This window comes from Papio anubis, chromosome 5 (genome assembly GCF_008728515.1).
Source record: "Papio anubis isolate 15944 chromosome 5, Panubis1.0, whole genome shotgun sequence".
Taxonomy (NCBI): domain Eukaryota; kingdom Metazoa; phylum Chordata; class Mammalia; order Primates; family Cercopithecidae; genus Papio; species Papio anubis.
The window spans coordinates 97,843,930-97,860,233 of NC_044980.1; positions in this window are offsets into that span (position 1 = coordinate 97,843,930).

The window sequence follows — 16,304 nt, forward strand, 5'->3', positions numbered from 1 at the left end:
ACTTTAAGTTCTGAGATACCTGTGCAGAATGTACAGGTTTGTTACATAGATATACATGTGTCATGGTGATTTACTATACTCATCAACCCGTCATCTACATTAGGTATTTCTCCTAACGCCATCCCTCCCCTAGGCCCCACTCCATGACAGACCCCAATGTGTGATGTTCCTCTCCCTGTGTCTATGTTTTCTCATTGTTCAGCTCCCACTCATTAGTGAACACGTGTGGTGTTTGGTTTTCTGTTCTTCTGTTAGTTTGCTGAAAATGGTTTCCAGCTTCCTCCATGTCTCCGCAAAACATGAACTGATCCTTTTTTGTGACTGCATAGTATTCCATGGTGTATATATGCCACATTTTCTTAATCCAATCTATCACTGATGGACATTTGGGTTGGTTCCAAGTCTTTGCTGTTGCGAATAGTGCTGCAATAAACATACTTGTGCATATGTCTTTATAGTAGAACGATTTATAATCCTTTGAGTATATACCCAGTAATGGGATTGCTGGGTCAAATGGTATTTCTGGTTCTACACCCTTGAGGGATCACCACACTGTCTTCCACAATGGTTGAACTAATTTACACTCCCACCAACACTGTAAAAACCTTCCAGTTTCTCCACATCCTCTAGAGCATCTGTTGTTTCCTGACTTTTTAATGATTGCCATTCTAACTGGCATGAGATGGTATCTCATTGTGGTTTTGATTTGCATTTCTCTAACGAGCAGTGATGATGAGTTTTTCTTTTTTCATATGTTTGTTGGCCACATGAATGTCTTATTTTGAGAAGTGTCTGTTCATATCCTTTGCCCACGTTTTGATGGTGTTTTTTCTTGTCAATTTGTTTAAGTTCCTTGTAGATTCTGGATATTAGCCCTTTGCCAGATGATTAGATTGCAAAAATTTTCTCCCCTTCTGTAGGTCGCCTGTTCACTCTGATGATAGTTTCTTTTGCTGTAAATAAGCTCTTTAGTTTAATTAGATCCTATTTGTCAATTTTGGCTTTTATTGCAATTGCTTTTGATGTTTTGGTCATGAAATCATTAGCCACAATTATATCCTGAACGGTATTGCCTAGGTTTTCTTCTAGGGTTTTTATGGTTTTAGGTCTTACGTTCAAATCTTTAAACCATCTTGAGTTATTTTTTGTATAAGGTGTAAGGAAGGGGTTCAGTTTCAATTTTCTGCATATGGATAGCCACTTTTCGCAACACCATTTATTAAATAGGGAATCCTTTCCCCATTGCTTGTTTTTGTTAGGTTTGTCAAAGATCAGATGGTTGTAGATGTGTAGTGTTATTTCTGAGGCCTCTGTTCTGTTCCATTGATCTATATATCTGTTTTGGTATCAGTACCATGTTGCTTTGGTTACTGTAGCCTTGTAGTAAAATTTGAAGTCAGATAGCATGATGTCTCCAGCTTTGTTCTTTTTGCATAGGATTGTCTTGGCAATATGGGCTTTTTTTTTTTTTTGGTTCCATATGAAATTTAAAGTAGTTTTTTCCTAATTCTCTGAACAAAGTCAATGGTAGCTTGATGGGAATAGCACTGAATCTATAAATTACTTTAGAGAGTATGGCAGTTTTCACAATATTGATTCTTCTTTTCCATGAGCATGAAATGCTTTTCCATTTGTTTGTGTCCTCTCTTATTTCCTTAAGCAGTGGTTTGTAATTCTCCTTGAAGAGGTCCTTCACATCCTTTGTAAGTTGTATTCGTAGGTATTTTATTCTCTTTGTAGCAATTGTGAATGGGAGTTCAGTCATGAATTAACTCTCTGTTATTGGTGTATAGGAATGCTTGTGATCTTTGCACATTGATTTTGTATCTTGAGACTTTGCTGAATTTGCTTATCAGCCTAAAGAGTTTTGGGACTGAGATGATGGAGCATTCTAAATATACAGTCATGTCATCTGCAAACAGACCTAATTTAACTTCCTCTCTTTTTATTTGAATACCCTTTATTTCTTTTTCTTACTTAATTTCCCTGACTAGCACTTCCAATGCTATATTGAATAGAAGTGGTGAGAGAGGGTATCCTTGTCTTGTGCCAGTTTTCAAAGGGAATGCTTCCAGTTTTTGCCCAATTAGTATGATATTGGCTGTGGGTCTGTCATGAATAGCTCTTATTAGTTTGAGAAATGGTCCGTCAATACCTAGTTTATTGAGTGTTTTTAGCATGAAGGAGTGTTGAATTTTATTGAAGGCCTTTTCAATATCTACTGATATAATCATGTATTTTTTATCACGGTTCTGTTTATGTGATGGATTATGTTTATTGATTTGCATATGTTGAACCAGGCTTGCATCCCAGGGATGAAGTCGACTTGATCGTGGAGAAGATGATTTTTAATGTGCTGCTGGATTCGGTTTACCAGTATTTTATTGAGGATTTTCACATCAATATTCATCAGGGATATGGGCCAGAAATTTTCTTTTTTTGTTTTGTATCTGCCAGGTTTTGGTATCAGGATGATGCTGGCTTCATAAAATGAGTTAGGGAAGAGTTCCTCTTTTTCTATTGTTTGGAGTAGTTTCAGAAGGAATAGTACCAGCTCCTCTTTGTACCTCTGATAAAAGTCAGCTGTGAATCTGTCTGGTTCTGGGCTTTTATTGGTTAGTAGGCTATTAATTACTCACTCAATTTCAGAACTTGTTATTGGTGCATTCAGGGATTTGATTTCTTTCTAGTTTAATCTTGGGAGGGTGTATATGTCCAGAAATGTATCCATTTTTTTAAGATTTTCTAGTTTGTTTGTGTAGAGGTGTTGTAGTATGCTCTGGTGGGAGTTTGTATTTCTGTGGGATCAGTGGTGATATTCCCTTTGTCATTTTTTATTGTGCCTATTTGATTTTTCTCTCTTTTCTTGCTTATTAGTTTGGCTAGTGGTCTATCTATTTTGTTAATCTTTAAAAAAAAAAAAAACACCTCCTGGATTCGTTGATTTTTTGAAGGATCTTTTCTATCTCTGTCTCATTCAGTCCAGCTCTGACCTTAGGTATTTCTTGTCTTCTGCTAGCCTTTGAATTTGTTTGCTCTTGCTTCTCTAGTTCTTTTTTTTTTAGACAGAGTCTTGCTCTGTCATCCAGGCTGGAGTGTAGTGGCGCGATCTCCACTCACTGCAAGCTCCGCCTTCCGGGTTCACACCATTCTCTTGCCTCAGCCTCCTAAGCAGCTGGGACTACAGGTGCCTGCCACCATGCCCGGCTAATTTTTTTTTTTTTTTTGTATTTTTTAGTACAGACGGGGTTTCACCCTGTTTGCCAGGATGGTCTTGGTCTCCTGACCTCATGATCCACCCGCCTCTGCCTCCCAAAGTGCTTAGATTACAGGCATGAGCCACCGTGCCTGGCGCTTCTCTAGTTCTTTTAATTGTGATGTTATGGTGTCACTTTTAGATCTTTCCCTCTTTCTCCTGTGGGAATTTAGTGCTATAAATTTTCCTCTAAACACTCTTTTAGCTGTGTTCCAGAGATTCTGGTACACTGTGTCTTTGTTCTCATTGCTTTCAAAGAACTTATTTATTTCTGCTTTAATTTCATTATTTACCCAGTAGTCACTCAGAAGCAGACTGCACAGTTTCCATGAAGTTGTGTGGTTTTGAGTGCGTTTCTTAATCCTGAGTTCTCATTTGATTGCACTGTGGTCTGAGAGATTGTTTGCTATGATTTCCATTCCTTTACATTTGCTGAGGAGTGTTTTATTTCCAATTATGTGGTCAATTTTAGAATAAGTGCTATGTGGTGCTGAGAATAATGTATATTCTGTTGATTTGGGCTGAAGAGTTCTGTGGATATCTATCAGGTCCACTTGGTCAAGAGGTGAGTTCAAGTCTTGAATATCCTTGTTAATTTTCTGTCTCATTGATCTGTCTAATATTGACAGTGGGGTTTTAAAGTCTCCCACTATTATTGTGTGGGAGTCTAGGTCTCTAAGAACTAGCTTTATGAATCTGGATGCTCCTGTATTGGATGCATACATATTTAATATACTTAGCTCTTCTTGTTGCATTGATCCCTTTACCATTATGTAAAGTCCTTTGTCTATTTTGATCTTTGTTCATTTAATGTCTGCTTTATCGAAGACTAGAATTGCAATCTCTGCTTCTTTTTGTTTTCCATCTGCTTGGTAAATCTTCCTCCATCCCTTTATTTTGAGCCTATATGTGTCTTTTCACATGCAATGGGTCTCCTAAATACAGCACACTGATGGGTCTTGATTCTTTATCCAATTTGCCAGTCTGAGTCTTTTAATTGGGGCATTTAGCCTGATTACATTTAAGGTTAATGTTGTTATGTGTGAATTTGATCCTGTCATTATGATGCCAGCTGGTTATTTTGCCCATTAGTTGATGCAGTTTCTTCATAATGTCAATGATCTTTACATTTTGGTATGTCTTTGCAGTGACTGGTACAAGTTTTTCCTTTCCATATTTAGTGCTTTCTTCAGAATCTCTTGTAAGGCAGGCCTGGTGATGACAAAATCCCTCAGCATTTGCTTGTCTGTAAAGGATTTTATTTCTCCTTCACTTAGGAAGCTTAATTTGGCTGAATATGAAATTCAGGTTGAAAATTCTTTCTTTAAGAAGTTGAATATTGGCCCCCACTCTCTTCTGGCTTGTAGGGTTTCTTCAGAGAGAACCACCGTTAGTCTGATGGGTTTCCCTTTGTGGGTAGCCTGACCTTTCTCTCTGGCTGCCCTTAACATTTTTTCCTTCATTTCAACTTGGTGAATCTGACAATTATGTATCTTGGTGTTGCTCTTCTCGAGGAGTATCTTTGTGGTGTTCTCTGTATTTCCCGAATTTGAATGTTGGCCTGTCTTGCTAGGTTGAGGAAATTCTCCTGTGTAATATCTTGAAGTGTGTTTTCCAACTTGGTTCCACTTTCCAAGTCATTTTCAGGTATACCAATCAAATGTAGCTTTGATCTTTTCACATAGTCCCATATTTCTTGAAGGCTTTGTTCATTCTTTTTTATACTTTTTTTCTCTAATCTTGTCTTCACACTTTATTTCATTAAGTTGATCTTCAGTCTCTGATATTCTTTCTTCCACTTGAATGATTCGTCTATTGATACTTGTGTGTGCTTCATGAAGTTCTGGTGCTGTGTTTTTCAGTTCCATCAGGTCATTTATCTTCTTCTCTAAATTGGTTATCCTGGTTAGCAGTTCCTGTAACCTTTTTTCAAAGTTCTTAGCTTCCTGGCATTGGGTTAGAATATGCTCCTTTAGCTCAGAGGAGTTTGGTATTATCCACCTTCTGAAGCCTACTTCTGTCAACTTGTCAACCTCATTCTCCATCCAGTTTTGTGCCCTTGCTGTTGAGGAGCTGTGATCCTTTGGAGAAGAAGAGGCATTCTGTTGTTTTTTTTTTTAGTTTTCAGCATTTTTGTGCTGTTTTTTTCCTCATCTCCATGGATTTATGTACCTTTGGTCTTTGATGTTGGTGACATTCAGATGGGGTTTCTGTGTGGGCATCCTTTTTGTTGATGTTAGTGCTATTCCTTTCTGTTTGTTAGCTTTCCTTCTAACAGGCCCCTCTGCTGTGGGTCTGCTGGAGTTTTCTGGAGGTCCACTCCAGACCCTCTTTGCCTGGGTATCACCAGCACCGGCTACAGAATGGCAAAGATTGCTGCCTGGTCCTTCCTCTGGAAGCTTCGTCCCAGAGGGATACCCACCAGATGCAGCAGGAGCTCTCCTGTATGAGGTGTCTATCGACCCCTGCTGGGAGCTGTCTCCTCGTCAGTAGGCACGGGGGTCTGGGACCCACTTGAAGAGGCAGTCTGTCCCTTGTCAGAGTTCAAGCACTGTGCTAGGTGATCTGCTGCTCTCTTCAGAGTCAGTAGACAGGTACGTTTAAATCTGCTGAAGCTGTGCCCACAGTGGCACCTTCCCCCAGGTCCTCTGTCCCAGGCAGATGGGAGTTTTATCTATTAGCCCCTGACTGGGGCTGGCTGCCTTTCTTTCAGAGATGCCCTGCGCAGAGAGGAGGAATCTAGAGAGGCAGTATGTTTACAGAGGCTTTGAGGCTCTGAGTTGGGCTCTACCCAAGTCCGAACTTCCCGGAGGCTTTGTTTACACCATGAGAGGAAAACCGCTGACTCAAGCCTCGGTAATCACAGACACCCCTTCTCCTACCAAGCTCTAGCATCCCAGTTCGACTTCAGACTGCTCTGCTGGCAGTGAGAATTTCAAGCCCGTGGATCTTAGCTTGTTGGGCTCTGTCGGGGTGGCATCCACGGAGGAAAATCATTCGGCTCCCTGGCTTCTGCCCCCTTTCCAGGAGAGCGGATGGTTCTGGCATTCCAGGCACCACTGGGGTATGGAAAAAAAAACTCCTGCAGCTGGCTTGGTGTCAGCCCAAAGGGCCACCCAGTTTTGTGCTTGAAATTCAGGGTTCTTGCGGTGTAGGCACCTGAGGGAATCTCCTGGTCTGTGGGTTACGAAGACCATGGGAAAAACATAGTATCTAGGCTGGACAGCACCATCCCTCAAGGCACAGTCCCTCACTGCTTCCCTTGGCTAAGGGAGATAGTTTCCCAACTCGCTGTGCTTCCTGGGTGAGGTGATGCCCCATCCTGCTTCTGTTGACCCTCTGTGGGCTGCACCCACTGTCTAACCAGTCCCAATGAGATGAACTGCGTACCTCAGTTGGAAATTCAGAAATCAGCCACCTCTGTGTTGGTCTCACTGCAAGCTGCAGACTGGAGTTGTTTCTATTCAGCCATCTTGTCTGGGAATCTCCAATTCGCTTCTTAAGCCACAATAAAAATAACAAATTAGAGAATGATTTTGCAAGAATCTGACAAATCAACAGTTGCCAGTTATGGTAGGTGTAAAAAATGAGGAAGAGAGAAATACTGCCTACAGCTGAGGCAAGATATCAGAGCATGACATTCTAGGGTGTTTATTAAACAGTTTTTCAGACTTTGCCAACATTAGGGGAGGTTGCAGGTCCCAATTAATCAAGGTAGACATTTCATGACAGCAAGAGTCAAAGTATTTTATATTCACTATATATTTTTTCCCTAATCATATTAACTAACATTTAGGCAGTTTTCACACTGTGATAGCAGCTGGTGAGATAATATTTTACAAAAACCTGATCAGACTTGGAGCATCCATTTTAAGGGTGGCAGCTGGAACAGACACAGGGTTTTGCCCACAACCAGAATACTACCTCAACAGGATGGAGGCCCATTCTTTTTATAGCCATATCTGGTACAGAAATAATGGATCATATTTACAAAAAATATATATTTTTACCTAATCTGAGTCAGAGTCCACATGCAGATTTCTTTCTTTTCTGTGGTAGCAACATTACACATAATTCAACAGTCACTTTCGAATTGTTGCGATGGGTTTATATTGTTTTGGTAAACTCTTGCTACATAAAGTTGTGATCCTTCTACCAGCAGCATGAGTTGCATATGAATTGCACCTGAGAGTTTGCTTGAAATGCAGAATCTCACATCATAGTTCAAATCTCCTAAATCAGAATTATTTAACAATAGTTTAACAAGACCACCAGCTGATTTATATATGGAGTAACATTAGGGACTGTTCCGAAAAGTGACATATGAATGTTGTAGCTACTTGATTAAAAGCCACTGTTTATTCTAACATTTTCCCAAGAGGAAAATGAGGCTTCTTTTAGAACTTTGGGACTACTGAGAACAGCTTTACACTGTGTGTTTCATAACAGCAGCACATATTTTTTATAATTCAAGGAGCATCAACTTATGAAAACATAGCCACACAACCAATGTTACAGAGACTATGTATGTTCAGTCACATGAGTAAGTCTTCAAATTACAATCAGTATAGGCTATTTAAAATGTGTATTAAAATCTTGAAATAGTTCTATTTAAAATGCTTAATGTATCTTTTGGTACCCATTGTTGTATTGCACTTTGTTTTCTGATGTGCCAGATATACAAGGTAGTTACTTTATGTTACCTAGTTTCTGAGCACCAACAAAGAAGATGCTCTATTTGTTTGCTCTTTAAATACCTGGCAAAGCGTATCTCATCTATGACACCTACTATTTAACTATGTACATTCAAGATACATTGAAGAAAATTAAGCAAAGTGAAAGAAGGAGGAAGATATTAAAATTGAGTTATTGATAAATCTAGCGTAATATTATCAAGGAACTGAAAACTGAAATTTTGCAGATCTATACTGATACTTACTTTGACCTTGTAAATACTAGTTGAGCATCCCTAATTTGAAAAATCCAAAATCTGAAATGCTTCAAAACTCCAAAATTTTTAAGCAACCGTCATGATGCCACAAGTGGAAAATTCTACACCTGGCCTTAGTGACAGGCTGCAGTCAAAACTTTGTTTCATGCACAAAATTATTAAAACATTGTATAAAGTTTCCTTCAGGCCATGTATATAAGGTATATATAAAATACAAATGAAATTTGTGTTTACATTTCGGTGTCATCTCCAAGCTCTCTCCTTATGTATATTCGAATATTCCAAAATCCTAAAAAATCCATATGCAAAACACTTCTAGTCCCAAGCATTTCAGATAGGGGATACTAAACCTATACTTATAGCTAATGAGTGTTTCAACACTAGGAAAATGTGATGTGTGTATTCATTTATCTATATTTTATGTCTATAACTACCTATAATAATTATTTCAAGATTATAAAAAGCTACTATGAAAGATGAAATCAGAACATTATCAACAATTTTATATTAAATTTTAATAGTTTAACTATAGTGGTGTAAACTTCTTTACCATTTCCGTGAGGCTTTCATAACATGTACAATCAATCAGCAAGTAATTATTGGGTATTTGCTCTGAGCTGATATTATGCTGGATCCCAAACAACTAGGTAAAGATTACAAGGCATATATTCTGATTTTTATGTTCTTTTCTGCCAGGTGCTGTAGAACCTATTTTCACTTCTGACGGCAGGAAGAAATTTATGCACCGATAAAATTATACTAAGAGTATTTCATGTACTAGATTAGTAGAAAGCTATCATGCAAAGGAACTAAACCTTTCACTATATCATGGAGAACTTAATGGTATTTCAATAAAACTCATCAAAATCTTTATAATGCACAAGAGTAGCAATTAATGTATAAAATAGAGAAAGAAATGATGTATGCTAATTCTATAGTCAGCAAAGGGTCATTATACATGCAAATATTATAAAGATTGTATACAAGTATTATATTTCATCACACAAATGGATGTAATCTACTGAAAACTGCACCATGAACATCAGCACATAAGACTCTCAGTATTATACTATACAGACATACCTTGTTGTATCGAGCTTTACTTTATTGCATTTCACAGATATAAAATTTTTTTCCAAGTTGAAGTTGTTGGCAACACTGCATAGAGCAAGTCTATTGGGGCCATTTCTCAAAAGAATGTGCTAACTTTGTGTCTCTGTGTCACATTTTGATACTTCTCACAGTATTTTAAACTTTTTCATTATTATTATATCTGTTATTGATGGCAGCAACAGGCCATCTGGAGTGGCCAGTGCCATCATGCCGGCTACAGCTGGGAGGCATAGCTGGGGCTGCACATTTCATGGAGCTGATGGGAGCCAGGGACAAGTGGAAGCCCTGCTTCTTCCAAGTTGAAGACAGAGACCCTCAGGTGCCACTGCAGCTGCCCAAGTCACAGCTGCAGACCCGGGCATCCCTGTGCTTTGGGGGCCAGGTACCAGGCAGGAGCCCTGCCCTCCTTGGCATAGCTGCATCCACCCAAACCATGGCTGCATACCTGGGCCTCCCACTCCACGGAACAGAGAGGAGCTCCACTCCCCTGGGTGCAGCTGTAGTTGCCCAAACCATGGCTGTGGACTCAGCCATCCCTGAATTCTTGGGAACCTAGAAAGGTATCCTGCCCTCACAGGCTTGGAATTGCCCTCTCCCAGTACCTGGCTTCTCCCTGCAAATCTGGGAGTAAAGTTGGGGCTGAGCCCAAGTGCTGTCACAGCCCGGCCAGGTGTGTGCATGCTGGGGCAGTGCTGACATGCCAGTCCCCTGCTGCCTCAGTCCCCTCCAGACTTTGAGTGCCAATGAGCATGGGAGGGAAGCCAAGTGGAAGGTGAGGGCAGCTTGGGACTGGCCTGCAGGTGCCCCTTTGCATGAACAGCCTGGGCATCATGAATAGCAGTGGGAGGTAAGGAGGTTCCTGGGTGGAAGGGAGTGGGTCCCTGGTGAGGCCTCACCTCCAGGCCAGGGAGGGCCTGAAGGCTGGGGGCTGGAATGCCAGCCTGGCAAATGGAGTGGGAGCTTGTGCTGCCTTTTCCAGGCCCACATGTGGCTGCCCATTGACCAATGGACTTGGCCTTCCTTCCCTCTGAGGCCCATAAATACTCCAGGCTCAGCCAGAGCAGGACAGACATATGGGACAACCAGTTGCAGAGAGGAGCTACCCACTCAGGGCCCTCTTCTCTGCTGAAAGCTGTAGAGAGGATGAGACAACTTTTCCACAGGGAAGAGCTTCCTACTCCAGGGTCTCCTCTCTGCTAATAGCTGAACACTTGTCAGGACACCCTGGCTGTGGAAAGGAGTTGCCTCCTGTGGGAGACTGAGCTGTTTTATCACTAAGTAAAGCTCTTCTTTGTCTTGCTCACCCTCCACTTGTCTGAATACCTCTTTCTTCCTGGTCACAGTACAAGAACTTGGGACCAGTTGATTGCTGGGGCTAAATGAGCTGTAACACAAACAGGTCTGAGACATGCCCCTTGCTCTCCACATTGCAGGCAAAGAGAAGGAAAGAAGAGCCGTGGCCCTTTGGGGAGCCCAGACCTGGGAGCTCTCCAAGCCAGGGCTGTGATTCTCTCTTTGTGGTCCTGTGCTTCCTGGTGTTTCTAAGCTACTGGGTGCCACTGTATTCCCTGGTGCCAGCAGGGAAGCTGCTTGAGGCACACCTGGTTCCAGGCTTGCAGAGAGCTGGCACCCACGCCAGCACCTGGAGCTGGCCGCCCTTTGGCAGCAGCCAGTGTGTGTCTGATGGTGCAGTCACTGGACCCCACACTTATGCCCCTTGCCACTCCAACTATGCCCCTTGACTGCCACTGCAACTGAGTTGCAGTCTTCCACAGAGGCATGGGATTCAGGTCAGTAGCATCAGCCAAGTGCAACCTGCCAGGCAGAGTACACAGAATGAGCCCTGCAGACCCAGACAAAACTCAGGCAAAGGAGTTTCTGGCCACAGGTTTCCAGCCAGAAAAGTGACATTCCAAAGATTCCATAACATTATGGTTATCTCTGATCAATTATATTAAATGTTACTATTGTAATTGTTTTGGGGTAACACAAACTTTGCTAATATAAAACAGTTAAATTAATCTATGAATATGTTTGCTCTGACTGTTCTACCTACCAACCCTTCCCATTTCTCTCCATTTCCTTGAGCCTTCCTATTTTCTGAGAAACAACAATATTGAAATTAGGCCATTCAATAACCTTCCAGTGGCCTCTACATTTTCAAGTAAAAGGAAGTCATATATTTCTCAGTGTAAATAAAAAGCTAGAAATAATTAAGCTTAGTGAGGAAGGCATGTTGAATCCTAGATAAACCAAAAACTAGGCCTCTTGCACCAGTTAGTCAAGTTGTGAGTGCAACTAAAGTTTCTAAAGAAAATTAAAATTGCTCCTCCAGTAAACACAAACAATAAGAAAGTGAAAGAGCATTAATGCTGATATGGAGAAAGCTTGAGTGGTCTGGATAGAAAATCAAACCAGATATAACATTTGTCTAAGCCAAAGTTTAATCTTTAGCTCTCTTCAATTCCATAAAGGCTCAGAAAGGTGAGGAAACTGCAGAAGGAAAGTTTGAAGCTAATGGAGGTTGGTTCATGAGGTTTAAGGAAAGAGGCCGTCTTTATAACATATAGGCGCAAAGTGAAGCAGCAAGTGTTGATGGAGAAGTTGTGGCAAGTTATCCGGAATATATAGCTAAGATCATTGATGAAAGTGGCTACGCTAAACAGCACATCTTCAACGAAGATGAAATAGCCTTCTATTGGAGGAAAATGACAAGTAGGACTTTCATAGCTAGAGAGGAGGTTAATGCTTGTCCGTTGAAGTTTTTAAACTTGTTAGAGGCTTATGCAGTTAGAGGCTATCTTGTTAGAGGCTTATGCAATTGGTGATTAAGTTGAAGCCAATGCTCACTTACCATTTCAGAAATTGTAGAGCCTTTAAAAAGTATGCTAAATCTGCTCTGTCTGTCCTTTATTAATGGAACAACAAAGGCTGTACGACACCACATTTGTTTGTGGCATGGTTTACTGAATATTTTAAGTGCATTGTTGAGACCTACTGCTCAGAAAAAAAAGAAAAAGTCTTTTCAAAATATTACTTCTTATTGACAGTGTACCTGATCACCCAAGAACTTGAATGGGGATGTACAAGGAGTTTAATGTTGTTTTTTTGCCTGCTAACATTAACTCATTCTGCAGTCCATGGATTAAAAAGACATTTTGGGGGCCGGGCGCGGTGGCTCAAGCCTGTAATCCCAGCACTTCGGGAGGCCGAGACGGGCGGATCACGAGGTCAGGAGATCGAGACCATCCTGGCTAACACGGTGAAACCCCGTCTCTATTAAGACATACAAAAAACTAGCCGGGCGAGGTGGCGGGCGCCTGTAGTCCCAGCTACTCGGGAGGCTGAGGCCGGAGAATGGTGTGAACCCGGGAGGCGGAGCTTGCAGTGAGCTGAGATCCGGCCACTGCACTCCACCCTGGGCGACAGAGCGAGACTCCGTCTCAAAAAAAAAAAAAAAAAAAAAAAAAAAAAAAAGACATTTTGGCTTTTAGGTTTTATTATGTAAAAAATACCTTTCATGAGGCTATAGCTACCATATATAGTAATTCCTCTAATGGATCTGAGCAAAGTAAATTGAAAATCTTCTGGAAATAATCTATCATTCCAGATAACTTTAAGAACATTTGTGATTCATGAGAGAAGGTTAAAACATCAACATTAATAGGCATTAGGAAGAAGTTGATTCCAACTCTCATGTGTTACTTTGAGGGCTTCAAGACTTCAGTGGAAGGGGAACTACAGATTGGTGGAAGTAGGAAGAGAACTTGAATTAGAAGTAGAGCCTGAAGATGTGCCTGAATTGCTGCAATCTCATGATAAAACTTGAATAGATGAGGAGTTAATTATTAAGGATGAACAAATAAAGTGTTTTTTTGAGATGAAATCTACTTCTGGTGAAGAGGCCATTAACATTGCTGAAATGACAACAAAGGTTTTAGGACATTACAAAACTTCATTGATAAAGCAGCAGCATGGCTGGAGAGGATTGACTTTCATTTTGAAAAGAAATTATACTGTGGTAAAATGCTATCAAAGAGTATTAGATGCTACAGAAAAATCTTTTATGAAAGGAAGAATCAATCAATGGGACAAACTTTATTGTTTTATTTTGAGAAATTACCACAGCTACTCCACATCTTCAGCAACCACCACTCTGATTATTCAGCATGCGCCAACAGCAAGCCAACACCCTACATTAGCAAGAAAAATTACCAGTCATGGAAGGCTCAGATTATCATTACCATTTCTTAGCAATAAAGTATTTATAATAAGGTATGTATATTTTTTTAAGACAAAATGCTGTTGCACATACAGTTTGCACACCACTTTTATGTGCACTGGCACATGGAAGGAAGCCGAGTGGGAGCTGAGGGCAGCTTGGCGCAGATCTGCAGGTGCCCCTTGACATGAACAGCCTGGGCATCATGAACAGCAGTGGGAGGCAGACATGACACCCAACCCGCAATATCTTTGAGGTATGTCCTTATACTATTTTAAGTTCTTAGACTCTCAAGTAGATAGCATTTTTGCAATTAAGTTCCACGATTGGTTAAATTGTAATTATTAAATTGCGCTTCTCATTAAGAGTGAACTAATTTTCCAAGAGATGTAGTTTAGATTTGGTTTCACTTGATAAGATTTAATTCAAAAACACTGATTGGTAATTAAAGACATTGCTCTCTATATGGAGCAGAACACTGTAATGGAGCGCTTTCTATCTTCTTTCACTTTCTTGTTTCCTTTCCCCCTCCTTAGAGGGAATTGTTTTATCTATATCTAAAACAGAGTCATATAAAATGTTTGTAGATTTTGATGGAAATCATATTATAATATACAGAAAATAAACATGTTGGGCAACTCTTGTGTGATATCTAAAATATAATGTAAGTCACTTTTTTTTTTTCTGGAATTAGTAACTGCCTTTTTCTTACTGCATCCGTGTGATTCTGAACATAAAGTGCCTAAGTGTTTGAAAAACATTATTTGGACAAATAGGGAAGCATTAAAAAGTTCATTCCAGCATTGACTGAATTTAACATTATAATCTTTCCATTCTTGTAAATGATATATTTGGGGAAGAAAAGTTCAAGATAGTTTATAACTGTGACTAAAGCAGTTTTAGCCTAGTACCAGAGTCATCCACTGAATCATAGTTTACAGTTTTCAGGAGTACACTTAAATGCCTAAAGTGGTTCATAGCATGAACAGTCTAAAGAATTATATGAATGACAAATAAATAGCTGTTATTGTTAAATGAAATTGCAATAATATCATTGAAATATGTGTTCCCTAAATGTATTTACCAACTGTAGAAAACTAACATATTTATAAAATTTGATTATAGACAAAAATAGTGTTCAGAGAGCAAACCACACATTTTCACCACATACACTTAATATGGAATACCCAACATTATACCTTGAAGAGAATGCTAATTATTTTACAAATTTGAGCACCTCCTCTGGTGTTTTCTCAAAGATCACCTTGCTGAGGTCTTCCCTAGTCACTGTATTAAAAATTTGTATATTCATCTATACCAATACTCCTTAACTGTCTTCCCAGTGTACATTTTCTTCTTAGCATTTGTGTGTGTGTGTGTGTGTGTGTGTACTTTGACTTTTATCTATCCTCCACCACTGGAATGTAAGCTGTGTATCTCTGTTGTTCACTGCTATATTGTTCACTGCTATATTGCTGAAAAGTGAGCTTTAAAATGGATGATCTGTTTTAGATGGTGATATAATATTCTTGTATACTGTAATTTCGAGAATAGAGTTCATTAAGATATTTTCACACTTAGAAACTTCTCATGACCAAATATTATCAACACATTCACTGTTGCCATAGCATAATATTGTTTCTCATCATGAAATATGCTCTGACAAAGCAAACAAACACTATAGGTGTTTGTAATATACCCCATATTCATTAGTAATTTACAGAAACATTACAGTGTTAATTACGGCTGTAAGATAAAATTAGCATTTTGTGTGTGTGTGTGTGTGTGTGTGTGTGTGTGTACATACACACATACACAATAAATTCATGCCTCCAGTTCAGGACTAACAATAAATAAACTGTGTCCTATGAAAGCAAAGACCATAAGAGAATTATATAACAGGGTTATTAACAGTCAAATTTATTAAGAAGAGGAAACATTTAGATGAAGGAGCTGTAACCCTTGGGTTATATAAAAATAGACACATAACAAAATTACAGAGAAGATTAAGTACAAGTAAATAATTATATGATTTTATGTACAGAAATTTTTTCCAGTTGTAGAAAGAACTAACTTCCTAAAAGTAAACAATGTGTGTGTGCGCACATGTGTGAAGGACTGTGAAAAGAGAGAGAATGAGGAAGGGAAAGAGAAAATTCAACACTTATTTAGTTATACCTTGGTAAATGTTCTTTATTTCAAGTATAAAGAATTAGCTCTAAAAAATTATCTTCACAGCAAAAATGAAAGGTTTATATCTAAATTTACAAAAATTAAGCCAGTCTCAGACTTTATTTTACAACATTAATGTCCTAAAGATAATAAATCCAAATGTATCAAGTTCTGTGTAAAACATTTTGTGACATAGGAATTTTTCTGTCCAGCTAAATTTAGAAAAGCATTATTATTGAATCAGCAAGGACTCAGACACATATCCCCATAACCACTTTTTAGAGAAAAAAAAAAAAAAAAGTGGTTTTGAGCTTGTACTACTTCTAAATACAAATACGTATCCTAAGTATAGAAAAATTATAGTTCTAAAATATTGCTGGTTAGCAATCAGGCAGTTAAACACAGAGTTTAAATCCTTGTAAATATCATCCTGAAGCAACACAGATATAGGCAGCTCTTATGAGTAAAATTCAAAAATTATCTACTTTATACTATTAAAAAACTGGTGTTTAGAAGGTGGCAGGCGGGCAAAAGTAGGTAGAGTTTGCTAAATTCTTAAATCAAGAAAATAACAATAAATTTGAAAATAC